The sequence below is a fragment of the Dermacentor variabilis genome, chromosome 5, assembly GCF_050947875.1.
Source record: "Dermacentor variabilis isolate Ectoservices chromosome 5, ASM5094787v1, whole genome shotgun sequence".
Classification (NCBI taxonomy): Eukaryota; Metazoa; Arthropoda; class Arachnida; order Ixodida; family Ixodidae; genus Dermacentor; species Dermacentor variabilis.
In genome coordinates this window covers 79,759,150-79,772,395 of record NC_134572.1, presented here as the reverse complement: position 1 = coordinate 79,772,395, position 13,246 = coordinate 79,759,150, and positions in this window count along the sequence as shown.

Here is a 13,246-nt window from a genome sequence, read left to right as displayed (position 1 = left end):
CAAACTTACTTACTTACTTACTTACTTACAAACTTACTTACTTACTTACTTACAAACTTACTTACTTACTTACTTACTTACTTACTTACTTACAAACTTACCTACTTACTTACTTTAATTTACCAAAACAACGCACGGCCACTAAGAGACGCTGTAGTGAGTGGCTTCGTATTAATCTTTAGAGAACCTGGGGAACTTTAGCATGCGCGTAAAGCATGATACTATTGGGTTCCAGGGAGGTTGGAAGGTTTCGTCAGAGTCCTTCCATGTTTTTTCTGGTCACGAAACTGCCGCCTCAGTTTCATATAGCGCCAGCGCCCGCCGCTAGAGGCGCAACCGTGCATGAGAGGGCATGCGAACGCCGCTGCCGCTGTGGTTGTGTGTGGGGCAGCCTCGGTATTCTAGCTTTCTCAACTTCCTCAACCATCGCTTTAGTTTCACGTAACTATTTTTAACATTGAATATAATTAAATTACTGCCTGAGCGTGTCTTCTGCGATGATATGAGCGCACGGGACGAAAAAAAAAAGCCGCTCATAACATGGAGCTTGCGGTGGACTCAGACCGAAAGAAAAGAAAGATCTGGGGTGCGATCGGAGATGGTTGTTCGGCGCGTTCGTTCGGTTACCGGCGCGCGCGATTGGCCTACTCCGCGCCGACGTCGCCAGCCGCGGGGCGCCGCCCCGTTTTTGGTGACGTCAAAATGACGACACGCTCCTGTCAATCATCCGCCCACCGAGCATTTCGTCCGAACGCGACGGGAGTTGAGAAGTTTGGAGCGATCATACGGCTTCGCATGGCGCGTCTGGTGGATTGGATTGGATCCAACAGGCGGCCTTTTCGGCTGCGATATGGCAGGTTTTAATCCAATTCATAGTTTAATTCTAGAAAATGGCGCTTCCGTTGGAAACTTAGGTTGTTGCGCTGGCTTTTCTAGAGGAAGGAGGAGAGCGGGTGGCGGTGCGAAACGCGTTTGAAGAGATGGCAGAAAGTGAGTTCCGGCGTCGTTTTTGTTTCTCGAAACAAATAATTCGTTGGTTGTACAGAGAAATCGACAAGATCATCGGTGCCAGCGAGCCACTGGGATGTTGTCGCTGCCTCTTGAAAAGTGCGCCACTCTTCCCGTCGTTTTTTTTTTCTTTTTCCTTCTCGCTGTGGGCGACACCACCTAGGGACGACGCAAAGAACCTAATAGTTATAAATTGCAGTAGTCACACGTACTGCTATTTGAAAACGTGTTTGGGCTTGAGAAGAAAAAAATACATTTCTTTAGATAAAGATTTAATTCACTTGGAAGACGAGAAACATTTGGTTTTGTAGTACACTGTTTGCAAGCAGACGACAAACGACGCAAGTAAACTTCCGGGGAGGTCACCGCCTCCTGATTGGCTGCTGTCTCCGCCCCGCTGTCACAAATTTTGCATACTGCAACTCTGTGACGTTGCAGCAACTGAACAGAACGCGTATCGAACAAAATATCTCCGATCGCGCCCCTGGAATTTTAAGAGCCAGAACCGCGATAAGATTGAGGCACGCCGTAGTGGGGGACTCGGGATTAGTTTTGATCACCTGGGATCCTTTAAAATGCGCCTAAATTTAAATAAACGGGTGTTTTGCATTTCGCCCCCGTCGAAGTGCGTCCGCTGTACACGGCCGGGCGGTCTCGGTCCGGATTTCTTAATCATCGCCGTTCGCCTCAACGCTTCCGTGGGCTCCGCTTTTTAATATTTGCCTTAAATTAAACACCGCGCATTCGCAACAAAACGCCAGTGGTCCCACTTATCACCAGAGGAGTGAGCGCCAATTCTCCGTTGCGCATAGCGCCAGATTGTTCGCCGAGCACAGCTGTTCAGTTTCTGTTAAACTGTGGCAGAGAAGGACTCTGTGGGCAGTATCTTATAACGAGATCAAAAGAATGAAATTGCTATTGCAAAGGGCTGCTACCGTAGAATACTTCATGACAAAGAAAAGCGAACTGAGCTGCTCCATGCGCTTAATATTTCTTGCAAAGCGATGCCATTTCTGATAAGATAATGCAAGACTAACTTCGCTACTAAATGTCTTCGGTGCGGCTTTTAACAACGGATTAAGGCGAACCTGAAGTGTTAGGTTCAGTTGAAACTAGCTGTAATTAGGCAATTGCCTTAGCAAGCAGTCGTTTAGAAGCGTCAGTAAGCCCAGCACTTATTCACGCTGCTCGTGGTTTCGACGCAGAAACGACGAGACTAGGTATTTTGGTTCTTAATTCGCAACTATTTACAATGTGTTAAAATGTTGCAATCACCGGTCCTGATATTCTTATCATGGTCGAAAAATGAAAAAAAAAACTTTATAATTCGATTAAGAAAAGAAACAATACGTGTTGGTGCAAAAACAAAATACAAGCACGATCATTTATTTATCATGTAAAACAAGCGGAGCGAAATAGATAGTAGAGGCGTCCGGTCATAAATGGTCCACCATTCACAATGCAAGAAGTTTGTTACAAGCATCTTTGAAACGGCGTTAGTCTTCAGCGTCGGCTTCTCACGCTCCAGGGACACGTCGTCGCCGTTGATGTTGAAATTGTACGCAGTGACGATGTCCGAGGCGTCAGTGTTTCGCGCACACACGCGTATACTTCGATTCGAAATTAAAACCGCCACTATCCTGCCGCGGTATAGCCCGCTTCCATTTTTCGCGCTGCTCCTTGTTATTAGGTAAACAGAACAACGACACCTTTTCGGTCGTGCCCTTGTAGCCGGAACGGCACGCAACACGTGTTCGGCATCGTTGTCCCACCCCGCCACTTCAACCAAACAGCCCAGCACTCGAAAAATAGCGCAGCACATGCACATAACGCACCCGATCACTCAGCTTGCCTCGCACTGCGCGCGCGTTTCGGTACGCGAACGATGCCCTCTGTGGCACAGTGGCGCCGCGTCGCGGCACCTTTGGGCAGCATATGAACCTCTCCCATAGCGTGACGGCGGAGTTTCGTGACCAGAAAAACATGGAAGGACTCTGGTTTCGTCCTCGACGCCCGGTAGCTATCTCTACGACGCTGGTGTTCGGAGCCTCCAACGCTCTCTGGGGATGCGAACCCAATAGACGAAACGCCCACACTTTTTATTCGCATGTGTACAGATGCGCAGTTCGATGTCGTTGGATCAACATTTGCTCACACAAAAGCTTTGAAATGCTCTTGCGGTGGTTGTCGACTTCTTTTGCACGAAGCAGCCTTAAACGCTTCGCTGGTCATGTCTAATAGTACACAATCTCTTCTGCATTCAGGCCCCATGGGAATGCGATTGCCGCTCCCTGGGATCGCAAGCACGACTTCGTGCACAACACATTCGTGGGTTATCTGAATTGAATTTGATAATGGTAGTGCTCACGGGAACCACTACTGTATCTGCTGAGATTACGGAGCAGTAGGAACGGTCCGCGTAAACGTGAATTCGCCCGCTGTGCTTTTCATGGAGGAGTACTAGAATTGCCTGTGCGAGGGCTTAAGGTTGAGGGCTGATGGTCACAAAATATTCGAAAAGATCCAGTTTTCACCAGCTGCATGGCAGGAAAGTCCGCCCTTCATGACCCATGCAACATAGCAAGCTATAACTTAGGAAACCCAAGAACAGTGCGTTGCGGAATTCTCATTGGAAATGATCAGATATTTATAACTACAATAAACCTTTCTTTTCAGATAGGAGGCCTTGGGGATCCAGGACGGGTCGCGGTGTATTATTACTCGTTGAAATTGATGCGTCTTATCATAGTTGACTGCTTGTCCATCATTCCTGTTGACGTAGATTCATTGTCTAGTGGGTGAAAGCAACAGAAGAGCAGTTCTCGGACAGTAGCTTCAGGCATAGTCTTCAAAAATATTCCGGCGTTAATTTGACCGCTTTCTGAAGCCCCACGCACCTGTAGATGGGTCTCGGCCCAGTGGCTCCCAGTGCATATATCGCTTGTATAGAACATAAACACATGTGGATGACAAAATGAATCAACGAAACCGACAAGGGCTAAATTAAATATCGTGTGGTTCGGGATCCCACCTTGTGGTACATCATGGCATGTACTATAGCGTGCGATGTCATGCCAGTCTGTGTTTGCACAAAAGACTGTTCTTCAAATAACTGCATATCCATCGTAATACACCAGACTGTAGGTCGTTATCAGCCGTGCTGATAACGACACACTGCTGTCTACACTGTGCATCGACGAGGTCTTGTCGTATAGAGATTCCCGCTGCCTATTTTAGCAACAGAAACGCGAACGATGTGTTAACGAATATGTTAGTGAGTTTTCTTGACCTAGCGATTGCGCATGGCGAGAGCTGTGAGCAGTCTTAATTTTCTAAGCAATAGTATTTTACATTCCGGGTGCGCTGGCGACAAAATGCCACCCTCTGCTGAGTGTAGCTCCGTAAAAGAAAAAAAGTTTAGGTGCAATCTTTAGCGTCGAGCTTGAAATGCACTTAAAGGCAACTTCCTATGTGAATCGTTGGCAAGCTGACCTGACAGAACCAGTGCTTCGCTTGAACAGGGTGGCATTAGGCAAAATGCTTTATTGGACACGCTCTTTAATAGTGTGCATAATTCCTTAAGGAGTGTATTGCTAATGAATTCGCTCTTTAACATTCCCGTGCTGAAGACTTTCTGATTTCTGTTGTAGAAGCCGCTAATTTACTTATCAGACTATGAACCGTGAGAAATGAAGTCCCGGCGAACATGATACCACTTGGATCATTCGTGCTGTTATCGTTATCAGTTTTTGGCGCTTACGTTTTTGTCGCTCTTATCTGTCGTCCTCGCGCTGAAGGACATAAAAACAAATGGCACGTGCGGCACATCAAGAGAATGATTTTCACTACTTCCTCTAGCGGTGAGTGATGCGCGATGTCTATTGAACACACTATGCGGTAGATTATCCAAGGAAACTTGGCTCATAAGTGATGCGCAGAACTCTCAATTATATAGTATAGATGCTGGAATAGGATTCAATATTCCGCTTAAAATAAGTCGATCCATTGAAACAACAGTTCGTAGGCTTTGTTTGGGCAGGCACTGCCTAAACTAGAAGCTTGCTGTGTAGAATAAGAAAAACTAACAGTGCTACGTGCTCATGTGAAGAGGCTGAAGGAGACGAAGAACACCTTCTTCTATACTGTAAAAATCATGATGCCGCCCCCACGAACCTTTCGGAAAACTACATGATTTGGATAGACGGCCACTAAGAAAAATTTTAGGTCCATGGCCAAAAAAAAAAAAAAAATTCAGAACATCGCTGCGCGCATCTTGGTACATTTGGAGGAAAAAAAAAATGTCACAAAAATACTAAGTCGTACAACAGCCATCGATTGCATTGTTATTATTAGCAGGCACCCTTAATTACATGTTCATTGTATTTTCATGTTCACGTAGCATCTGTATTTTCGGTATTTAGAGTGCGGCATTCAAGTGCCCAACATCTGTGTGAATATCTTGGTTTTGAGTACATTTATGGTGTGTGAACTCTTCTGTTGCGCGAATATTTTTTATATTGCAATACTGAGGCTTAGTACGGGAATGTTCGTACGTGTGTTTTATAAGTCTAGTTTTGTGATGGTTGGCAGCTTTCCGACGATAACTACATGTAAGGGAAGCGGAGTAGCCGGCGCCACACATAGGCACCAACCTCTCCTTGAATACATTGAATGAAATAAACGGAGGGGAAAGATGGAAAAGGAAGAAGCTGAATAATAAAAGAGCTGCGTATTAGGTGCCCTCACTGGCAGCCTGCAGGCGTGCACGCTGCGAATGTTACACACACCTTGAAACATTATCATTTGCACTTGGGCTTACACGCTGACAAGGACAAATTCTCTCGAGGAAAGAGTTCACTACGGCCCCGGACTGAGATGGCTGTGCTTTTAGGCGCACTGGACATACGGAAAATTTGCTTAATAAATGACAGCGATCGGAATGGTGTTTAGTCATCCGATTACTGGTATGTCGGCGCCGCCATACAGTCTTGGGGTGCCTTCGATCACGAATGTCATGTTGCAGCTCATATTGGACGCGACCGTACATACTCTCTATAGGTTTGTCTGTTCCTGTGACCTCGCGTTTCTCTGCCCGTCCGTTATAACGCTGACGGTTTTCTAGAACGCGTTAGCAGGCAACAAGCCCGACGATATATACAGTCTGGCAAGCTCCTACAACTTCGCAAATGTATGCATACATTAAAGCCAGAATAATGCACCGAGTTTACACAGTCAAAGTGCATAGTGCACAGGGCTGCACGATTTACTATGCACGGTGAGCGGAAAAGAGCCCCGCACTGAATATTTAAGCATGTGCTGACAAAGACTTCAAATTTCTTTCACATAGGTTTAGATGGGGACTGACGGAGAGGTTGGAAGCAGTGCGCCTCTGGCTACGCCCATGCCACTCTTATAAAAAAAAAGTTTTGAAACAGGTAAGTACAACGTTTTTAAAGAGGAGGACACTTTGGAATTCGCAAATGCTAACACATACAAGAGTGAAAGAAAAAGAAAAAAAGACGAGACATCAGCAACGAAGGCGAGTCACTGCATAAAATTAAGCGTAAATTCCAGAATCTCGTCCCGAGTATTTAGAGCACGTGCCTGTACTCAGAGAGAGAGAGAGAGAGAGAAGAAACTTTATTAATGAATGGCCGGCAGTTTCGTTGTGGTGGCTTCAGGTGGCGGCTCGAAGTCCTTGGACTCGGGCGGCATCTTTGGCTCAATTGCCGGACGGCCCAGAGCTGGTCTGCCAACTTGACAGCCACCTCCCAGCGGCGGCGACGCCGATGGAGAAGGTCCCCGGCGGCCCCCGCAGCTGGGGCGGCCTCGGGGAGAAGCGAGCTCGAGGCTTCCCGTACTGTGGTAACGGCCGCGATTCCGGACGCGTCGCGAACGGATGTGGTCCCATTACCGTGGTTGCCGGCACATTCCCAGAGCATGTGTCGCAGCGTTGCTCGCTGTCCGCAAGCTTTACAGGCATCTGTTGGATATAAACCTGGGTAGAAGAGATGTAGGACCGCGGGACTAGGGTAGCTGTGTGTCTGGAGCAAGCGTAAAGTTACGGCCTCATTCCTGTTTGTCGTGTGGTGGCGGGAATGTGCGTCTTTGGAGTCTGTAGGTGTTGGGTGAGGTCTCTGAACGTGGTCAGTCGATCGCCCCACGCCCATTGTGATTCTTGTTGCCGCATTTCTGTTGTAGTGTCCCGATCAGGCAGATCCGATGCCCCGCTCTCGGGGGCGGGGGCGGCGGCCACATAATCTGCGGCGGCTCGGCGTGTGAGACCTCGAGCCGTGGCGTGGGCCGCCTCGTTGCCCGCGAGCGGGACATCGGTGTGTGCCGGGGTCCAGAGGAGGAAGACTGTAGAATTTTGGGGTTGCGAGGACGATGACGAGTCGCCGTCGTCACAAATTTGGAGTATGCGGACCGCTTCCCGCAAGACGCGACCGCGCGCGAAGCCGCGGATCGCCGCCTGCGAGTCGCTGATCACGATCGCAGCGCTAGGCACCGTGGCCGGTGCTAGGGCTATTGCGGCTTCTTCGGCCGCCTCCGTGTGTCCCGTGGTCACTGTAGCGCTCGCGAGTCACTTACCCGTGCGGTCTACAACCGCGATCGCATGTGCGCTTTTCTCTCCTTGATATTGCGCAGCGTCTACCTACACCGCCTCGCTGGTGTTGCCAAACTTCTTCTGAAGGTCTCTTGCTCGTTTGTTGCGTCTCGCGGCGTGGTGCGTCGAGTGCATGTTTTTGGGAAGCGGCGGGATGATCAGGCGGTCGCGGACCGAGGCCTGAACCGCCATCTTTTCTCCATGCTGAGTGTGGTACGCGATGCCGAGTGCCTCGAGGATGCATCGACCTGTCTTTGAATTAGATAATCGTTCGTACTGCGCAATGTCGTGCGCCTCGATTAACTCGTCAAGTGAGTTGTGAAGCCCGAGCTCCAGAAACTTGTCGTGCATCGCGTTGAGTGGAACGCCTACCGCCCTCTTAAAAGCCTTTCGTATCATGCATTCGACCTTTTTTTTTTTCGCACCCTATCCACTTAAGGTAGGGGGCAACATACGTTATGCGGCTTATCGCGTACGCCTGTACGAGACGGATCGCGCAGTCTTCACGCATACCATTGCGTCTATTCGTGATACGACGCAAGAGTCGGATCGTGTCATTTACCGAACGACGAAGTCTTCGCATCGCCTCTCCGTTATGGCCATTTGCCTGCAGGTGTAACCCCAGGATCCTAATTTTGTCTACGTGCGGTGCGGGAGTACCATCTGCCAATATAATACGTATTTTGGAGTATTCCCGTTCTTCATCGCGCAGGGTTTTATGACCTCTCCTTGTGGGTTTGTAGATTAACAGTTCGGACTTGGTAGCCGAGCACTCGAGGCCCGTTCCACGCAAGTAATTCTGGACCGCATCTACTTCTGCCTGTAGCGTTCGCTCGACGTGACCGTCACATCCTCCCCCGGGAACCCAGAGGGTGATGTCATCCGCGTATAGACTATGATGCAATCCTTCTACTTCTGTTAATTTCTCGGGTAGACCGAGTAGAACTAAATTAAAGAGTAATGGTGATATGACGGATCCCTGCGGCGTGCCGGACGGGCCCGTCTCAAATTCCGGCGATTCCTCGTCGCCAACGACGATGCATGCACGCCTGCACGCGAGGGAATCTCTAACGTAATTATACGTTCTTTGGCCAAGTCCTAATCTTCCAATTGTTTTTAAGATTGCTTCGTGTTTAACGTTATCAAAGGCCTTTTTAATATCTAGGCCGAGAATTGCCTTAGTGGAGCTGGAAGTGTCGTCTACGATCTGGCGTTTAAGCTGAAGCAATACGTCCTGTGAGGAGAGGTTGCGGCGGAATCCTAGCGGGAACGGGAACGGAATCCTAGCGGGAACGCGTCACGATCTTCGAGAAAGTCGGTCACGCGGGTGAGAACTGCGTGTTCCATGACTTTGCCGACGCACGACGTAAGCGAAATCGGTCTTAGATTATCGAGCGTAACTTCCTTGCCGGGTTTTGGAATCATGATAATCATGGCCCGTTTCCACGCTTCGGGAAGGGAGCCCCCTCGCCAGCACTCATTGACGTAGGTCGCGAGGCGACAGATCGACTCGTCGTCTAGGTTACGGATAGTCTTGTTGGTAACCCGGTCCGGGCCGGGCGCCGATCGGGTGTTTAGTTCGAACAGGACTATCCGAATTTCTGTTTCGCTAAATTCCGCGTCCAATTTCTCGTTTGCGACGCCGTCGTATTCGGCATGTTGGATGCTTTCGGCCTTCTTAAAGTAACGATCACTTATTGCGTCGAAGAAGTTATCACCTTTGTAATCTCTTACTAGTCTACGAGTCTTGTGGCCTTGAGCAGCCCTAGTCTCCTCCAGATCTAATAGGTGTCGAAAGAGGCGCCAAGCGCTCGCCCCGGCCATCTGCCTCTCGAGGCCGTTGCACGCGTCTTCCCACTGTGCCCTGGATACCTGGAGTGCGTGTTCTTCAATCTCTCTGTCTAATTGTGCTATGCGTTTGCGTAAAGCCTTGTTATGTCTTTGTCATTTCCATCTATTTAGAAGTGCTCGCTTTGCTTCCCACATGTGTAGCAGCCTGCTGTCAATTATTTCAAGGTTCGCCTCGGGCGGAACTTCGCTCGTTGCCGCGTCTACATCCCTTCTGAGCCTCTCGGTCCACTCGTCTATGTCCGTAATCGGCTCGTCGCCTCGCCCCGATTCTTCTCGTTTCTTGCGGAACGTGTCCCACTTCACAAGTTTGAGTTTACGGCCTTTGCTTACAGGGTTAGTCCCACGACCACTCGGGCCCGTGCCTATCGTCATCTCGATCAGCATGCGGTCACTTCCTAAATCTTGCGTGTTTTGCCAGTGCGCTGTGGTTACATTCGAAACGAACGCGAGGTCTCGTAGCGTGTCGACACTCACGCTGTTCCCTCTACGTGTAGGATCGGCGGGATTCGCGATCAGTTCAAGCCTTTGGTCTTGCGAGTCTTCCCAAAGGTGTTTGCCCTTGGGTGTTTCTCGGGCATAGCCCCAGGCTCCGTGGGGCGCATTAAAGTCGCCCACAACAAGTAGAGGCTCGCCGCCGGAAGCCGCGCTCGCGCCCCGGAGCAGGTCCCCGAAGCGGTGCTGCAGCGTGGGTTTACTGTACACGTTAAGGACGAAGAGTCCGCGGCCACTCTTAGGAATCAATTCTACAAATACGTGAGGTATCTTTACGGAGGAAAGTTCGCGCTGCGCTACAGTGAAGTTACGCCGAACGAGCACGGCGGCGACCGGCTACGGGCGGGGCGGGGGCGATGGCCGGCGCGCCACCACCGCCCCCGGCCCCGCGCCATCTGCCACGCGGGGTGTAGACCGTTTCCTTCTTTGTCTGTTGTCCGTCGCGGTCGCATCTATGGCTTTGTAGCCAGCTAGTTTGACCGGATGGTTTGTCTCCTTCCTGTAAAAGGATCACGTCCGGTATCGTCTTGCGGCTGCGTCTGAATTGCTGGAGATTAGCGCGCTTCCTCCTGTAGCCCCGGCAGTTCCACTGCCAGATGGTTTATTGTTGTTGTTTCCCAGTGTTAGTGTGGTTCGTTGCGTGTGTAGCCATGATGATGCCTGTGTTTCATTTAACCCGTCGCCATCGAGGCGACTTGGTTGCTGATGCGGTTGCGTCTCTACGTTTGTGAGCGTATTTTGCTGCAGCTGTTTGTGTTGTTGCTGTCTAGAGTAAGGCTTGCTCATCGTTCTTATTGGTCTACCCGCAGCTGGCGGCAGCCTCGCTTCTATGTCGTCTATGCGCGCCAAGTGCGCGGCGAGCATTTGTGTTATTTGCTCAGAGAGCTTAGCTACCGTGTTATTAAACATTTCGTTCATATGTGCCGTCTGTTTTGCAAAGCGTCCCTCGAGGCTCTTCTCGATGCTGTCTACTCGTTTCTCTAATTTCTCGTAACCGCCGCATCGCTGTTTGGTGTCGGGTCTTGCGGGATCTAGTGCGATCCTTTTCGCAGTAACTGGACGATTATCCCATTCATCCGCCGTTTCCACCGAGCTACCCTCGTCATCCTTGTCCAACCCGGCCGGCTCAGGCCGAGATGGAGTCGGTGATCGAGGCATCGAGGATGGCGGCATCGTCGTGTGACGTTGCTGTGGTTGCTGCGGTTGTGGAGCCTCGCCTTTCAATTTGAAATTTTCCTCTCTAAGGAGCGCATTTTCGCGTTTAAGCTCGGCAATCATCGATTATAATGGTTCTAGGCGTTGTCGTAGTACTCGCTCTATCGCTCGCTCGAGCTCGTTCCCACCGCCGCCTCCGACGGCGGGTCCGCCAGGGCGGCCCACCGGAGCGCCTCCGCCGCTGGGAGAAGCGGCGCCAGCCGCCCAGCTCACCTGTTGCCCAGTGCTCCTGTGACCTTGTTGCTGCTGCCACGGCTGCTGCTGCTGACTTTATTGATTGATGTGGCCGACAGCTGCGATGCCCGGACCGTGCCTGTACTTAGAAAAAATTTATTTCACCCTGCTGAAAGCGGGCCTTTCAAGACCACCAGTTGGCCACGGACCGAACAATGGTTTTAGTGACAACAGTGCCTGGAGCAACTGAAGGCGCTCATGCTTTCTTCGACTATCAGTGTGATTGACGTTGACTTTGGAGGTCCAAGGCAAACTCGAAGACATGCTACTGCCAACAGCGTGAGCGTGGGACTTAAGATTAGTTGGAATTTTAGCTGGAAGTCATCGCCTGCGTTGATTTTCCTCCCTTCATACAGACCTGTTCTCGCGTTGTTTGCAGAATAATTTTCTCGTACCCGAAAAATAAGCTAACCATAATATTGAATATAGAAGACTTCTTGCAATCACTATGTGCAACTTCTTTTCTCCTGAGCGTGACAAACCATGGGGCGCCGGCAATGTCCTAAACCGGTTCGCACTAAACTGACGTGACGCTTCAACAGGTTATCCGCGGAAATCTCCCACCGCGCTCCAGCCAGATATCTCAGAATTTGGATAACATTGCTATTCACTTTTCATAGCTTCCAAGTAGTGGGTTCATACTAAGCTCCAATGAAGACTAATTCCAATACAGTGATTTATTTTTACTATTTCCTATTCCTAAGACGTTTTCATGCGAACGCTAGGACGGACAGCCGATTTTTCGGCAGGAAAGCTCATGCCCCCTAACAGTAAGAATTTATTTACTTTGTTAGGCGCGTCCTGCACGGCTTCTTGTATGATCTGAAGCCTTTGCCCCGATGTCAAAATGCAGATGTCAAATGCAGATTGAGCAACACATGTTCGGTGAAAAACTACGTGGCAACTGTGTCATTGCTACGTTGAATAACGCGGAACATAGCATGCTTTCCTGACGTGCTCTATGTGCCACCTTACGTTTCAAGATTTCTTCTGTTGGTAGTCTCCATAAAAAATTTGTCTGCCTGTGAAAAAATTGTGTATTAGACATAGTATCTTTCCTCTAATGCTGAGTAGCACCGAGCCTTCAAGAAGACGGAGGTGCCTAGCGGTGGTCGTATGCCCGTTTGTTGTCCGGGAATATGGCAATTGCAATATTTCCTCTTTTTCTTTCGTGCTTCACGCAGGTAACTAAATCCATAATGCCGTCCATAGTACAGTATTCCGAACGAAAGCCTGACAAATTTTGACGTAATGAATTTCGTGTCTCATTCTACCACTGTATTAGCTCATTGATAACCTTTTCGATTACATTGGAGATGCAGTTTTTGAAGTTTACAGGTATCAATGACTCGAGTCTCATGGAGCTTCTTCCGGGCTTCAGAAGAGGCATCACTCTGGACTAATTCCACGAAAGAGGCACTTGTACGCTCCGACAGAGCCCATTAAATACGCCCGAAAAAAATTCTGCGTTCCGAGGCCCAATAGTTGAAAATGTACTGTGTCACGCTATCTGGACCAGGTGCCGTTCATTTGCTTGACGTGTTCAATGTAGGCACGAACTCCTATAGTTGAAATATCTTCAATAAAGCTGGCTTCAACCCTTGACCTACTCTCGTTTGAGCCATTGTTACTCGTATCATGTAACTCTCACAGTTCTTCTTTTTTAACAGGCTGCACACACGCCGTGTTATGTAACGTACGTAAGCATAAGCATCTTTACTTGACGCGGCACAACTTAAAACTATAAGTACCTTATCTGATTTACTTACGCATAAACTCGTGCCTTTGACACCAGTTTATACGGACACTCCCCCATAAAAAGCAGCAGTCGTTGGGAAA